Here is a 12976-nt window from a genome sequence, read left to right as displayed (position 1 = left end):
ACTTGCGGTGTTGGACACACCAGGGTAATTAAAGGGGTGTAAGTAGGGGGCTTGTATGGAAGGGGAGAAATAGGCAGAAATACCTGGACATGTTGCTTTTGTTGACTAGAATGAGAGGAGGTGACATACCTGATTTTTCTTTTGCAAGGACATGGGGCTAAAGATTTTTATCAACTCTCAGCTACAGAAACCAGTCATGTACCAGAGTTGTAATGTCCTAAACCCCTCTCTCTTTCTGTGATGATGATGCCTGTAGAGGAGCAGAGCCCCAGGGTAATGCAGGTAGGATGGATGGGTGGGAGGACATATAATTGATTAATTACTAATAAATCTGTCTCTATTATTGTATGGGATGTGGATTTGACTTGGGCTATCAACTAGTGAGGAGGTAGAGGAGGGTTTATGCAGATATCATGATGTTGGTGTCACTCTGGCATAACCCTAGGTAACTCGGAAAGGTGATATACCACAAGTGTCAATGAAGCCCTTCTGCTGTAGGCCTTAATGAACCAATGTTCCTCCATGTTAAACACTTTGTGTAACCTAGTGTAATCTAATGTACTAATAGCTGCAAAAATGTAGTATTGTTAGCGTTTGATTGTAATAGCCAGTTCTCTGCTGTAACACATTGAAGCTAGGCTAGAGCACGTTCAAGGTCGTTTTAAGATACTGTATACATGTCTCAGCAGCAGAGAGGGGGAAGTCAAAAGATTGACTAAAAAAGGATACTGCAGCTGGATGGGAAAGTACAGGGGAGTGAAAGATCAGCTAGTCAGCAAGAAAGTTTTGTAGTAAACAACTGGGATATAAAAGGAAGAAACTGCTTGTTTTAGGTGTGCAGGATCTGAGATTGTTATTTCTCCCTGGCACCTTATTTGAGCTCAAATAAATTTGGTTGTTTGCTTCTCCACCCTGGTGTGTTTATTGGCGCTTAAGCACTCTAGGCAACGAACCACTGTTGCTTGCCTCTGGCACAGCTGTGTCTGCAACAGTTTTTGGCGTCCCTGGGTGGGCTGAGGCGAAAATTAGCCTTGCCTGGATCCCTCCTGGAGGTCAAAGGATCGCGGTGACGACCAACGCCCAGTGCACACCGGTGACTTCACCGGGGGCCTCGGCGGAGACGCGGTGTGAGCGACCCCAGAGGGCACAACGGTGCAACGCGCTCAAACAGTGGAGAAGCAGTTGTGGGCAACAGTGTGGAACCGGTCCCGGGCGACGGTGAGGAACCAGTCCCTTGGATAAGGTAGGAACAGTCCGGTTGTCCGGACTTTCTCTGTTTGGATCTGGGGACGCCCAGCATCTACCTGCGACACGGGGCAGGGGCAGAGCAAGGTGGAGAAGGCAAGGTGCTCCCCCCTAGAATGCATTCTGGAGAATTGGAAGGTGTTTGGATCGGATCCGTTATCCAAAAATAGGTTACAAAGATTTTGTACAGTGGACTGGCCTCAGTACAAATTAAAGGGTCAGGAAAGGTGGCCACCTGAAGGATCAGTAAATTACAGTACAATTACTCCTGTTTTGTCAGTGAACAGGTAGGTTCTGAAACTGTTTGTATGAAAAGCTCTGGGAAAAAAAAAAGAAAAGAACAAAGAAAAGGAAAAACCAAAAACCAAACCGTAGCTCCTGTTCTTCTCCCTGTCTGGTGGAGTGCAAGGATCCAAAAGCAGGTTAGGGATAGTTCAGGGACAAAGGAGGGACCTGTCTAGGAAGGCGAGACCCTATGTCCTAGTGCACTCTCTCCCTGTTGTGGCTGCAAAAAAAAAAGGGGCCAGTATGAGTGACTGTTACCGGAAGACGCCCAGAGTACCCTGTGAAGCAAAAGCTCGTGACCAGGACTACTCTAACGCAAGCCCGGTAACCAGTGGATCTTTAGAAGGTCCGACCCATGGTGGGCTGACTCGGCCTGGCATCGTCCGGTGAGGAAGCTACCTGGGTCTAGGAGTGTATGTACCCATCTTCCCTCCCCCTTTCCTTTCCGTGTGGGCTACTGACAGTCTGATCATCTCACTGGATGCAATCAGAGTAAGCGGCGCCGTCTCCCAGAGACTAACCGACGCTCTTTGCTGAAGGGAAGTGTAGGAGGGTCGTGGCCATCCTCGTTAGCTTCTCCTGTGTGAGTATCCTGTAGGGAAAAATCCTTAGTTTATGAGCTGCTAGCGCGGACAGGGCACCCTCCCAGTGTGTGTAAGTGGAAAATGGGGGAGGGGCAGTCTAAACATTCCATCTCACCCCCTAAGAGTACCCCAGCATATTACATGTACGTACATTATGGTTCAACAACCTGCAGGTATTTAGAGAATTGGAATATTTACATGCTTGAAAATCCATCTAAACAATGCCCACTAGAAGGTACTTCAATCTAGATAAGATCATACATCAAAGAGGAGCGTTTAATCACCAAAAAGCCCTGACACAGCATGAGCAAATTTGTCTATTGAGGAAAGGAGCGGGTTAATTTAAAAATCATCTTGGCCCAAGGATGGAAGGGGTTGGGGCTGCTCTGCATTCAGGGTCAGGAATCGGCGCGGACTGTGCTTGGTGCAGGGAGGGGCTGCTTTCAGCCCCAGCTGGCTGTGAAAAAATATAGACAGAGACGAACCAAAGGCAATACAAGTTACAGAACTGAGATTACATTTGCAAAGCTTAACTGTCCAGTAAGTGTGCCTTTGTGACCCTGGAGTCAGTGTGGCTTGGTGAGACCAAAGAAGCCACAGGCAGCCGACCTGGACTGGAATCTCTGAAAGAGACGCCGCAGGAGATTCCAGGGTGTAAGAGAACAGCCCTCCCAAGAGCAAAAGCATGTTGGAAATTCTGGACAAGCTGTATACAGGATAATCTCCTGTCCACCTCTCCCCCTCCTCTGAACATTATACACAGAAGTGGCCAGTCTGGACGTACGTGTGTGGGTATGAAAGGAGCTTGGGGCATTAATGTTTTCCTGAGTAATGTGGGAGCATTCCCAACACTCTCCATTTTTGTTTTATTATTTTATTAATGAAGCTTTAAAATTCAGTTATATGGTGTGTTTTCTTTATCTTCCCTCAATGATCCTGTAGTGTCAGCCTGATCACCTGACACGAGGGATAGATTGGTAACAGAAATTTGTCACAGTTTGGTGAGCAATTAAGAATGGAGGAGCCCTGCAGAACTTACACCATCTATTTGTTTTACCCTTGTTATTTTGTGTTTGCTTTGCTTGGTACTGTTGGTGTTATATGTTAAGAATTGCATAAGTAAAAGTGAGCCCTAATAGGATAAGGAAATGCTATCTGGTTCTGGTTCTGTTCTGTTTAACCGGTTACTGTTGGTTTTCTGCTCTGTTCATTTGGACGTTAGGAGTGTGGGCAGAACTGAACCTCTTGTTCGTAATTCCTCGGAGTGGAAGCCATGTGTGCGAGAAAGCTCTGAGGTTGAATTGAGATCCTTCTGTCCCGTCCCCTCTAGCGGTCAGTGTATAGAAGTGGGAAAGTCTGGCTTAGACTGTAATTCCCTCTGCGCTCTGTGTACTTCTCTTTTCTGTTTAAGTGTCAAACAGATGAATGAGTCTCTGGGTAAACCCTCTAAGAATAGTCCTTTAAATTATATGTTAAGTAACTGGCCTTTGCCCAATGGGTCATGTGTTTTTGTCCAGGTGACAAGCCTCATGAAGGAGGACTTGGGTAGTCTTGTGAGTAAGAATGTTTAAGGGAAGAGACCAGGAAGGGTGGGGGCTAGTTGAGAAGCCCACCCTCCTAGCTAAACTGGTAGTGGAACAAGTTGGTGCCCATGGAAGGGACGGTTCAGCAAGAAAAGCAGGATCGGGCCCAGGCGGGCAGGCAACAAACAGAGAGATTGGAAAACTTTAAGGGTGTAGTGGAAGGAAGGAGTCAGTAAGTGTAAGCATGGGGATTTCAAATACCTAGGACTTACTTGGAATGGTGATTTAAGTTGATAAAAGTGGCTGTTGGAAGACAAGCAAGTGATTTAAGGGAGAGTGAGAAGTTAACTCTGTAGTTGCTGGAGAAAACAACAGTTGAACTTTGTAAAAATGCTAAAGAAAAAAAGTTTTTTGGTGTCTGTGAAATGTTTGTAAATAAATTCAGGCAAAGAAATTATTGGATTGCAATCATTTGGTTTGGCTATGAACAATTTAGTTAAATTAGCTGAAGAATGTATACAGTGTTATGTAATTGAAAACCTGGGCTGCTTATGAAACAAATACAAGAAAATATGGGGTAATTCCTCTGTTTTTGCCTGAAGTCATCAAGGGTATTTGTATATTTCAAGTGATGATTGTCTGCCCAGAGAGGGTGGGTAAACTTCTTGTTTTTTTGTCTTTCAGATAATCAGAAAAAACTGATGCCAGCTGAACAGCATTCAACATACCATGCATTTACTGGCACAATAGAAATTATGTTTTGTGTTCTATGTTCTGTCTTGTGGTGTTTGTCTTGTGGCCGGAATTTTTGTGTTTAATATTTTTATAAAATAGTCTAGTTTAAAATCAAACAAAAAGGTTAAATTAAAATGCAGATACTTGTTTTGTTCAATTTGGAATACAAAGTGTTTGGGTAAATCAGAAGAATGTAATATACTAAAGTCTAATGCATTTCCTCAAGGAAAAGAAACTTCATTGGTCAAACTGTTAATTGCAAAAATTGTTAAAATTTGCATACCAACAGTCTTTGAAAGCAAGGACATGAAAAGTTAACCCACTCCCCATATTGTATATGGGATCTTTCTGGCTACCTCAAATTTCTAGCCAGAGGGCTGGGGATGGTGGAAAGCTATTGGATTAGAGATTAAATTTAATGAACTCCTCAAAGTGAGTGTGCTTGTCCTAGTTTGTTGCTCCAAAGCTCTGTAATAAGGTTATTTTAGTAAAAGGGTGTGTGTGTGGCATATATTAAATAATAAGACTAATGTACTGTATAATGACAATGTTTATGTCTTCATTGTTGGGAAAAAGGTGTATAAGTAAAATGTGGAAGTTTCCTTTGCAGGTTAAAAGAAGACAAGAAAGGAAGAAGAACAAAGCACAGAATGAGTAAACGGGAAAAAAAAAAGAATTAGTTAACAAGCTCAGGCTGTAGATAAGACACTGACTCCATTCAAGGACACTGCTCACAGTTAAGACTTGGCTAACAACTAGGAAAAGAAGGGCTTGAATTTGCCCACACAGCTATGAGATCTGAAAAACACTGCCAGGCACTAATGAAATGTGTAAGTTTCTTTTCTCACAGATAAAGAAGCGCTACCCAAAGACCCTAGCAGCCCTGCCACTCCTTGGAACCAGGAGACGGGATTGATGTAAAGGTCCACCGATGAAAGACTGCCTTGGCTGCATGCTGGAAAGGCCCTTAAGTCCCGGTGACTACCAACACTGCTGTGAAGTGCCAAAGACTGACTGCTTGGACCCAAGATTCTCACTGCAAAAAGACCCCTCCACATCGGGAGAATTCTCCTACTGATGATTAGCCTATTCCACCTTCTAGCTCCACTGTGCCTTTTGGACAGCAGGGAAAAAGTACAAGGTGACGTGCTAGTAACCTCTCCCTTATCCACTGACAGATCTACTGTGCCTTTGAATTTTTCTAGAAGAATCAAAACCATTACAGGGTTATGTGCTAGTAACCTCTGCCCTGTAGGATGCTGCATCACGACTGTTTTGGGAAAGAAGAAGGAACACTCGCTCCACTGAAATTGCCAAAGTCCAGGAATTCCTGACTAGAAAGGACATTAAGAACTGACCCTGGTGAAGAAACAAAGAATTATACACTGGTGGGAGGACATTTGTGGGACCCATGTTTGGGAATGTGGTATTGAATGGATTTTGGGGTTTATTCTACAGGCTGCGCCCTGTGTTTTGGATAAATCCCTCAGCATATATAGCTCTCTCTAATTGGATTTTAAATAACAAGTACCCAAAAGTTTGTTCTGCTACTAAAAATTTTACCCATATTGAAACCATTCCAATGACTAATAATGTATGCTCTTAATTGGAATGCCTTTTGACAGTACCTGAGAATAGTTAAATAGCAGGTGTATTATAGTACTACACCAAGAAAGGATGGTATTGAATATAACTGAGGCTGGGAAGGCATTGCAGTGGGATCTAGTATGTTTAGGAATTCGGGATTTCCTGAATGACCAGCTGATGGCCATTCGGAGTGATCTTGAGTATCAGACTTGGCCCACTGCCCTTACAGATGCATCAGGAATACCATCTGATCTGTGATCATGGAGACATATGTGGACACTTCCTGGGTGGAAGTGTGGCTTCCCAGGGCGGAGTGTGCGCCCTTATAGGGGATGAATACTGTACTTATGTCCCAGAAAGCGCACAGGATATTAACAAGCACATCCTGTCAGCCAAGCAGGCTTTTGAACAGTGGAAGGCCCAGGAAAGGAAACCTACTATTTCTGATTCCCCCTGGGGCTGGTTGCTCAACCTGGAAAAACTAAGGGAAGGCATTGTTCACCTCCTGCTCACTGGTGTGGTGTTGTGTATCGTTACTCTTCTCTTGCTTGCTTGCTGTAAAGCACTCCAGCTCCCTACAGCTTAATCACATGTTATCCTTTAAATGTGAGAACACTCAGCCAAAAGTTTGTTGAGTATTCTAAAAGGAGGGAGTTGTTGGTGTCACTCTGGCATAACCCTAGGTAACTCGGAAAGGTGATAAACCACAAGTGTCAATGAAGCCCTTCTGCTGTAGGACTTAATGAACCAATGTTCCTCCATGTTAAACACTTTGTGTAACCTAGTGTAACCTAATGTACTAATAGCTGCAAAAATGTAGTATTGTTAGCTTTTGATTGTAATAGCCAGTTCTCTGCTGTAACACATTGAAGCTAGACTAGAGCACGTTCAAGGTCGTTTTAAGATACTGTATACATGTCTCAGCAGCAGAGAGGGGGAAGTCAAAAGATTGACTAAAAAAGGATACTGCAGCTGGATGGGAAAGTACAGGGGAGTGAAAGATCAGCTAGTCAGCAAGAAAGTTTTGTAGTAAACAACTGGGATATAAAAGGAAGAAACTGCTTGTTTTAGGTGTGCAGGATCTGAGATTGTTATTTCTCTCTGGCACCTTATTTGAGCGCAAATAAATTGGTTGTTTGCTTCTCCACCCTGGTGTGTTTATTGGCGCGTAAGCACTCTAGGCAACGAACCACTGTTGCTTGCCTCTGGCACTGCTGTGTCTCCAACAATGACTTAGTTTAAGTCACAATGCAGGAAATGTTATAGGGCAGGTAACACTGAATGCTGAACAGAATCCCTGGTGTTAACTTGATGGCTGGGCCCTTGTTTCTTCTTGACATTTAACCCTGACATCGCTATCCAACAGAATTTGTCCCTGGAGATAACCCCCAGCCACTCTGGGTGACTTTTATCTATAGCTATTTAAGCTATAAATAGTTCACAAAATTTCTCTGTATAATATCTATAGCTATCATCTATCTATCTTATTATGCAATCATAGAATCATAGATTATCAGGGTCATCTAGTCCAGTGATCCCCAATCTTTTTGTCTGGCAGGCGCCAGATGAAGGACCACGGCGGCAGTGGAACACCCACTGAAATGCCGCTGAATTTCGGCGGCAACGCCTCTCAATGATGCCGCTTGTGAGCGGCAAGTGGCGTCATCGAGAGGCATGGCTGCCAAAATGCCGCAGAAATTCAGGGGTGATGCCTCTTGATGATGTCATTTGTTGGCGACAAACATCATCATCAAGAGGCATCCGCACTGAAATGCTGCTGAAATTTGGTGGCATTTTGGTGAGTGCTTCACTGGGAGCCAGGATGTGGGTGCATTTAGAGGCCCCTGCAGGTGCTATGGTGCCTGCGGGCACTGTGTTGGGGACCTCTGATCTAGTCCAACCCCCTGCTTAAAACAGGACCAATCCTCAGACAAGTTTTTTTTACCCCAGTTCCCTAAATGGCCCCCTCAAAGATTGAGCTTACAACCCTGGGTTTAGCAGGCCAATGCTCAAACCACTGAGCTATCCACCCCCCTTTGTCTTGGCTTGGCCACATACTTAGTTGAGGCAGATATAACGATCATGTATTCCTCATGGATATAAATATTCAGCACTCCCATCCCTGTTAAATATCCAGTCACTACCTAGCACTCAGGGCCGTCCTTAGGCATAGGCAACATAGGCAGCTGCGTAGGGCACCTGAAAATTTGGGGCACCACTGGGTCTTAGTGTCCACCCTCTTGTTTTCCTATCCCTGTTCTGACCCTTCCTGCAGGCTCCCACAGATGGCTGCTCTAGCCTAGTGAGTCTTCCTTGAGAGGGACTCTAGTAGTTAAAAGTGAAAAAACCTCCAGCCTGCCAGACCTATTAGCACAACATTGAAACTGTTAAAGAGACATTCAAGGGGTAATAAAGCCATTTAACAGGCATTTGCCAACCCCAAGGTATATACTGACAGGTTTCAGAGTGGTAGTCCTGTTAGTCTGTATCAGCAAAAACAAGGACGAGTCCTTGTGTCACCTCAAAGACTAACAAATTATTTGGGCATAAGCTTTTGTGGACTAGAACCCATTTCATCAGATGTCCACGAAAGCTTATGCCCAAATAAATTTTTATACTGTTAGTTTCTGACTTTACTGACAAAAACAGTTGTGCATTAATGTAATATTTACACAGAACATGTCAGTCTACAGGACCTTAGTTTAAAATTTGCTTTAAAAATATTTCATTAGTGAGCTGGTGAAGATTATAAAATCACATTTCTAAAAAATGCTTGCATAGAGTTTTAGATGCGCAATAATCTTTAGCCTTAAATGTGTGGATCTTCACACAGAGTTTTTTAAATAAATCCTTCAAAAGACCTCCCTTATCTAAAATACACACTTTAATTACTATAGTTAAAAAAAAAGTGCTTCCAAAGTCTTCCTGTCCTTTCTGTCCATCCCTTCACCACCTCTCCCCCCACTCCCCACTGAAGAGAGCCCTTAAAGGGACAACAGTCCTTCCCTTCCAGATAGCTGGACAAAGAGTTCCCTTTCTTTACTTCTGACTATCTGACAAACTAGTTTTAAAAGAACCCTCCAGCAAAATCAGTACCTTAGTAAGACAAAATCCTTGTTATACCTAAAATCTTTGGAAACATATTTTTTTAAAGTTGGTGAAATTTCATAACCATGTCTCTTGTTATGGAGATCACACAAAGTAAATTACTGTTCCCTTTTTCTAAAAGCAATGAACATTGTTATGAACACACTAAACCTCTCTGATTAATTTAAAAGAATGTCTTTGTTTCAGTGAGTTAAATATGTGGTAATCTGGAATGCTGGCTTAAGATTTGAGTACATTTAAAATATAAATTCAACTTAGAAATACTGATGAAGAAAACGTAAAACAGAGACGAGCTGCATCATGTATTCCATTATATGTAATGTTGTATTCAGCAGGACAGCTGACACACCCTTACTATGAAGTTTTTGCAAATAAATCTCTGACAAACTTCAGGGCATATCAAAAAACCTGTGACTGACATTTTTTATTCCCAAATTTTAGTGCTTTTAATTAGGTACTTTCTTCATGTCCATTCTGCATGAGGGAGAGTGCACGGAAGTCTCTGCTGGGAACTGTGACTCTCCGCCACCATGAGGCAGGCCGGGCATCTCATTATCCTTTGCTGTCAAGTCCCTCCTCCCCCTCTCCCACCAGGCTGTGAGCTTGGGCTGCCATCCGGCATAGGGGCACCAGTTTAATAATACTGCGTAGGGCCCCCTAAATCCTAAGGACAGCCCTGCTAGCACTTGCTCCTATAAATACCTTACCCTGACCCTTAAAGGTGCCTATATACCTTTGAGAATTTAGGCCCTTGTTATTTCATAACATTTACTGCTAACATCACTGCTGGCTATTTACTGGATAACAATTACGCAGTTAGTGCATCCCTGTGTGCAGTACTGCCTTGCCATGGCAGAGCTGGGAACCTGCTGCACATGGGTGAGAGGGAGCTCCGTTTGCCTTCTCTGAAGAGCTCTACTTCTAACCCTCCATTTCTCCTCCTCCTCTCCCTGCCGTCCCACCCCCACCCTGACATTACAGTCCTGTAGGGTGTGTACTGAGTTCCATCAGAAATGGAGGTGATGGGAGCTCCTCCAGTGCTCACCCCTTGAGCAGAGCAGCAGCACCTGTGTCACATGCAGCCTGCATGTCAGTATGCCTCTCCTGCTCTCAGGTCAGATCTGTTCTTTTGAATTGTGAGTTGTGGAATATAAACACTGGGATTTGTTTGTGGTCTGTTTCCCCAAAAAACAGCTTTAAAAATGTTTTTGAATTTTCAGATTGTATATATATTACTGGATTTTGATTTGACTGGAATGTAAATACTGGCTTGATCAGCTAGGGAAAAAAGAGGTACTTACTTAGATTTGGTGAGTTGTTTATTTTGCTTTAAATAGCGTGTGTGTGTTTCATTTCTTTTGTGTGTGCAAATGGCTAATTGTGAAATATAATACAGTACACTCTCTGATTTAAAGTAATTAGCAATTCGTATTATTTAACCAGTATTTTTCCCAAAGTTTGTTTATTGTTGTTCTTGTTAATATTATTGAGTTGCCCTATGTGAAGTTTTAAACTGATTGGTCTGTATATATTTTTATTCTTCTTTTCAGGATAACATAGATAAAACACATGTTTAAGTGCATATTATTAAAAAAAAAAGTATGTATGCCCACAAGATGTATAGCGCAGCATCCCCAATTTTCTGTCAGTGCCCCCACTAGGAAGAGGCTGGCACCACCCCTGGCTCTGAGTGTCTGATGCTCACGCTCTCCCTCTCTTTACCTTACACTGTCATCTGCTCTGTCCCTCTCTTTGCTGTGGGTGGCCCCAGTCCCCTGTTAGTGCCTTTTGTTTTCCTGTGGTTGATAGTTATGTTGTTGGCTTCCAGAAGAGCTCCCTCCCCACTCTGTCAGTCTGGGCTGGGCTCAGAGCTCCACTGCAGGTAGGACTTGATGTTTCATCGCCTGCTTGGCTGCAAAGCTCAGAGCTCCAAGCGTGGTGGCTAAATTTCTCAAACACTGAGCCCTCATCTCAGGGAGGCAGTTAGCTCAATACAGCTTCTTTAAAAATTACATAATTCAAAGCCTCTTCATCTCCCATTTCATTAAATACCTCTCTAGCTTTCCCAGACAGTTTGGTCAACACAACAGGCATTCACTGGTCATCTGGAGCCCTGTGAATCCCACACTGATGCTTGAAGGTAGATAAAAATTCCTCTGTATTTTCAGAGTCTTTGTAAACTGGCCATATTCTCTCCTAATCTTTGCTGTTGTGGAGAGGAGATGGGATTCCAGGCTGTAGCAGGTTCTTTTGCTCTCCCAGGACTTGCAGTTGGATGCTTCAGTTTACTTTTACAGGTGGCAATATAATATAGTTAGTCATGTTTCATTCCAGGCAAAGTGTCTGTCTTCCCTTAGAACACAGTTTCCCCTGTGCTGAGTCCAAAACTTTTTTTAACTATAGCATATTGGTATAGAGACATATAGCTCATTCAAAAAGGACTAGCAGGGAAAAAAGGAAGGACATGTTGCATTGTACATCAAGAATGTACACAATTGTTTTGAGATCCAGAAGGAGGAGAGAGGCAGACCAGTTGCAATTCTCTAGGTGAAGATAAAAGGGGCAAAACCAGGGCAGATGTCATGGTAGTGGTCTACTATAGACCACCAAATCAGGAGGAGGAGGTGCATGAGGCATTTCTAGAGAAAATAGCAAAAATATCAAAAACACAAGATTTGGTAATATTGGGAGGCTTTAGCTACGCAGACATCTGTTGGAAAAGTAATACAGAAAAAAACACAAAACCTCTAACAAGTTCTTGCAATCTGGGGATGACTTCTTGTTTTGGAATGTGGAGAAATTAACTTGGAAGATGGGTGGCCATTGTGGGTGAAGGTGATTATTAAATGATAATTTTAATGGTTCTAAGGAACAGGAGGAGTGAAAACAGCAGTGAATGGACAATGGACTTAAAAAAAACAGATTCAGTAAACTGGTAGGCATGGGCCCCAGAGAAGAAAATATAAGGAAAAAAGGAGTTGAGGAAATCTGAAAGCTTTTTAAACAGACAGTACTGAAGGCAAAACTGCAAACTATCCCAATGAAAAAGAAAGGTAGAAAGAATAGAAAGAGGCCAATATGGCTGCATCAAAAGCTCTTTAATGACCTGAAAATCAAAAGGGAATCCTACAAAAAGTGGAAACATGAACACATTGCTAAAGGTGAATACAAAAACAAAAAACTGCATGCATGTAGGGACAAAATCATAAAGGCTAAGGTAAAAATGAGTTACACCTAGTAAGGAACAAAAAGGCAATAAGAAGAGGTTGATTAATACATTAGGAGCAAGAGAAAGACTAAGGGAAGTATAGCTCCATTATTTAGCATGGAAGGAGAGCTATTCATGGATGACACCAAGAATGGTGAGGTATTTAATGTTCATTTTTGCTTCAGTCTTCACTGAAGAAGTTAATTGTGGCCTGGTGTTTAGCACAATTAATATTAACAAACAGAGGAAAGGAACATATACCAGAAGAAGGAAATTAGAGAATATTTAGATAAGTTAGATGTGTTCAGGTCAGCAAAGGGTACTTAAGGAACTAGCTGAAGCAATCTTGGAACCATTAGCAATTATCTTCAAGAACGCATGGAGGATGGGTGGGGTCATAGAGAAGTGAAGAAGGGCAAACATAGTACCTAACTTTATAAAGGGGAACAAAGAGGATCCAGGGAATTATAGACCAGTCAGCCTAGTTTCAATACCTGGAAAGATAGTGAAACAAATTATTAAACAACCAATTTGTAAGCACCTAGAAGACAATACAGTGATAAGTAATAGGCAACATGGATATGTCAAGAACAAATGTGAAACCAACCACAGTGTTAATAGCTTAGTGGATGAGGGGAAGCAGTAGACATGAAATACCTCGATTTTAGTGAGGCTTTTAACACAGCCCACATAATATTCTC

The 12976-nt window shown here is 42.7% G+C and overlaps 1 long non-coding RNA gene across 1 annotated transcript; it reads left to right on the top strand.

The window, feature by feature from the left end:
• Positions 1–1877: 1877 nt before the first annotated feature.
• Positions 1878–5949, top strand: LOC127047242 (uncharacterized). Its single transcript, XR_007773357.1, has 2 exons — positions 1878–2902; positions 4322–5949. It is a non-coding gene; the product is annotated as an uncharacterized LOC127047242 (long non-coding RNA).
• Positions 5950–12976: the final 7027 nt, after the last annotated feature.

Source organism: Gopherus flavomarginatus, chromosome 1 (assembly GCF_025201925.1).
Source record: "Gopherus flavomarginatus isolate rGopFla2 chromosome 1, rGopFla2.mat.asm, whole genome shotgun sequence".
Taxonomy (NCBI): Eukaryota; Metazoa; Chordata; order Testudines; family Testudinidae; genus Gopherus; species Gopherus flavomarginatus.
The sequence above is the reverse complement of the archived record's forward strand: the minus strand, read 5'-3'. Positions and strand labels throughout refer to the sequence as shown.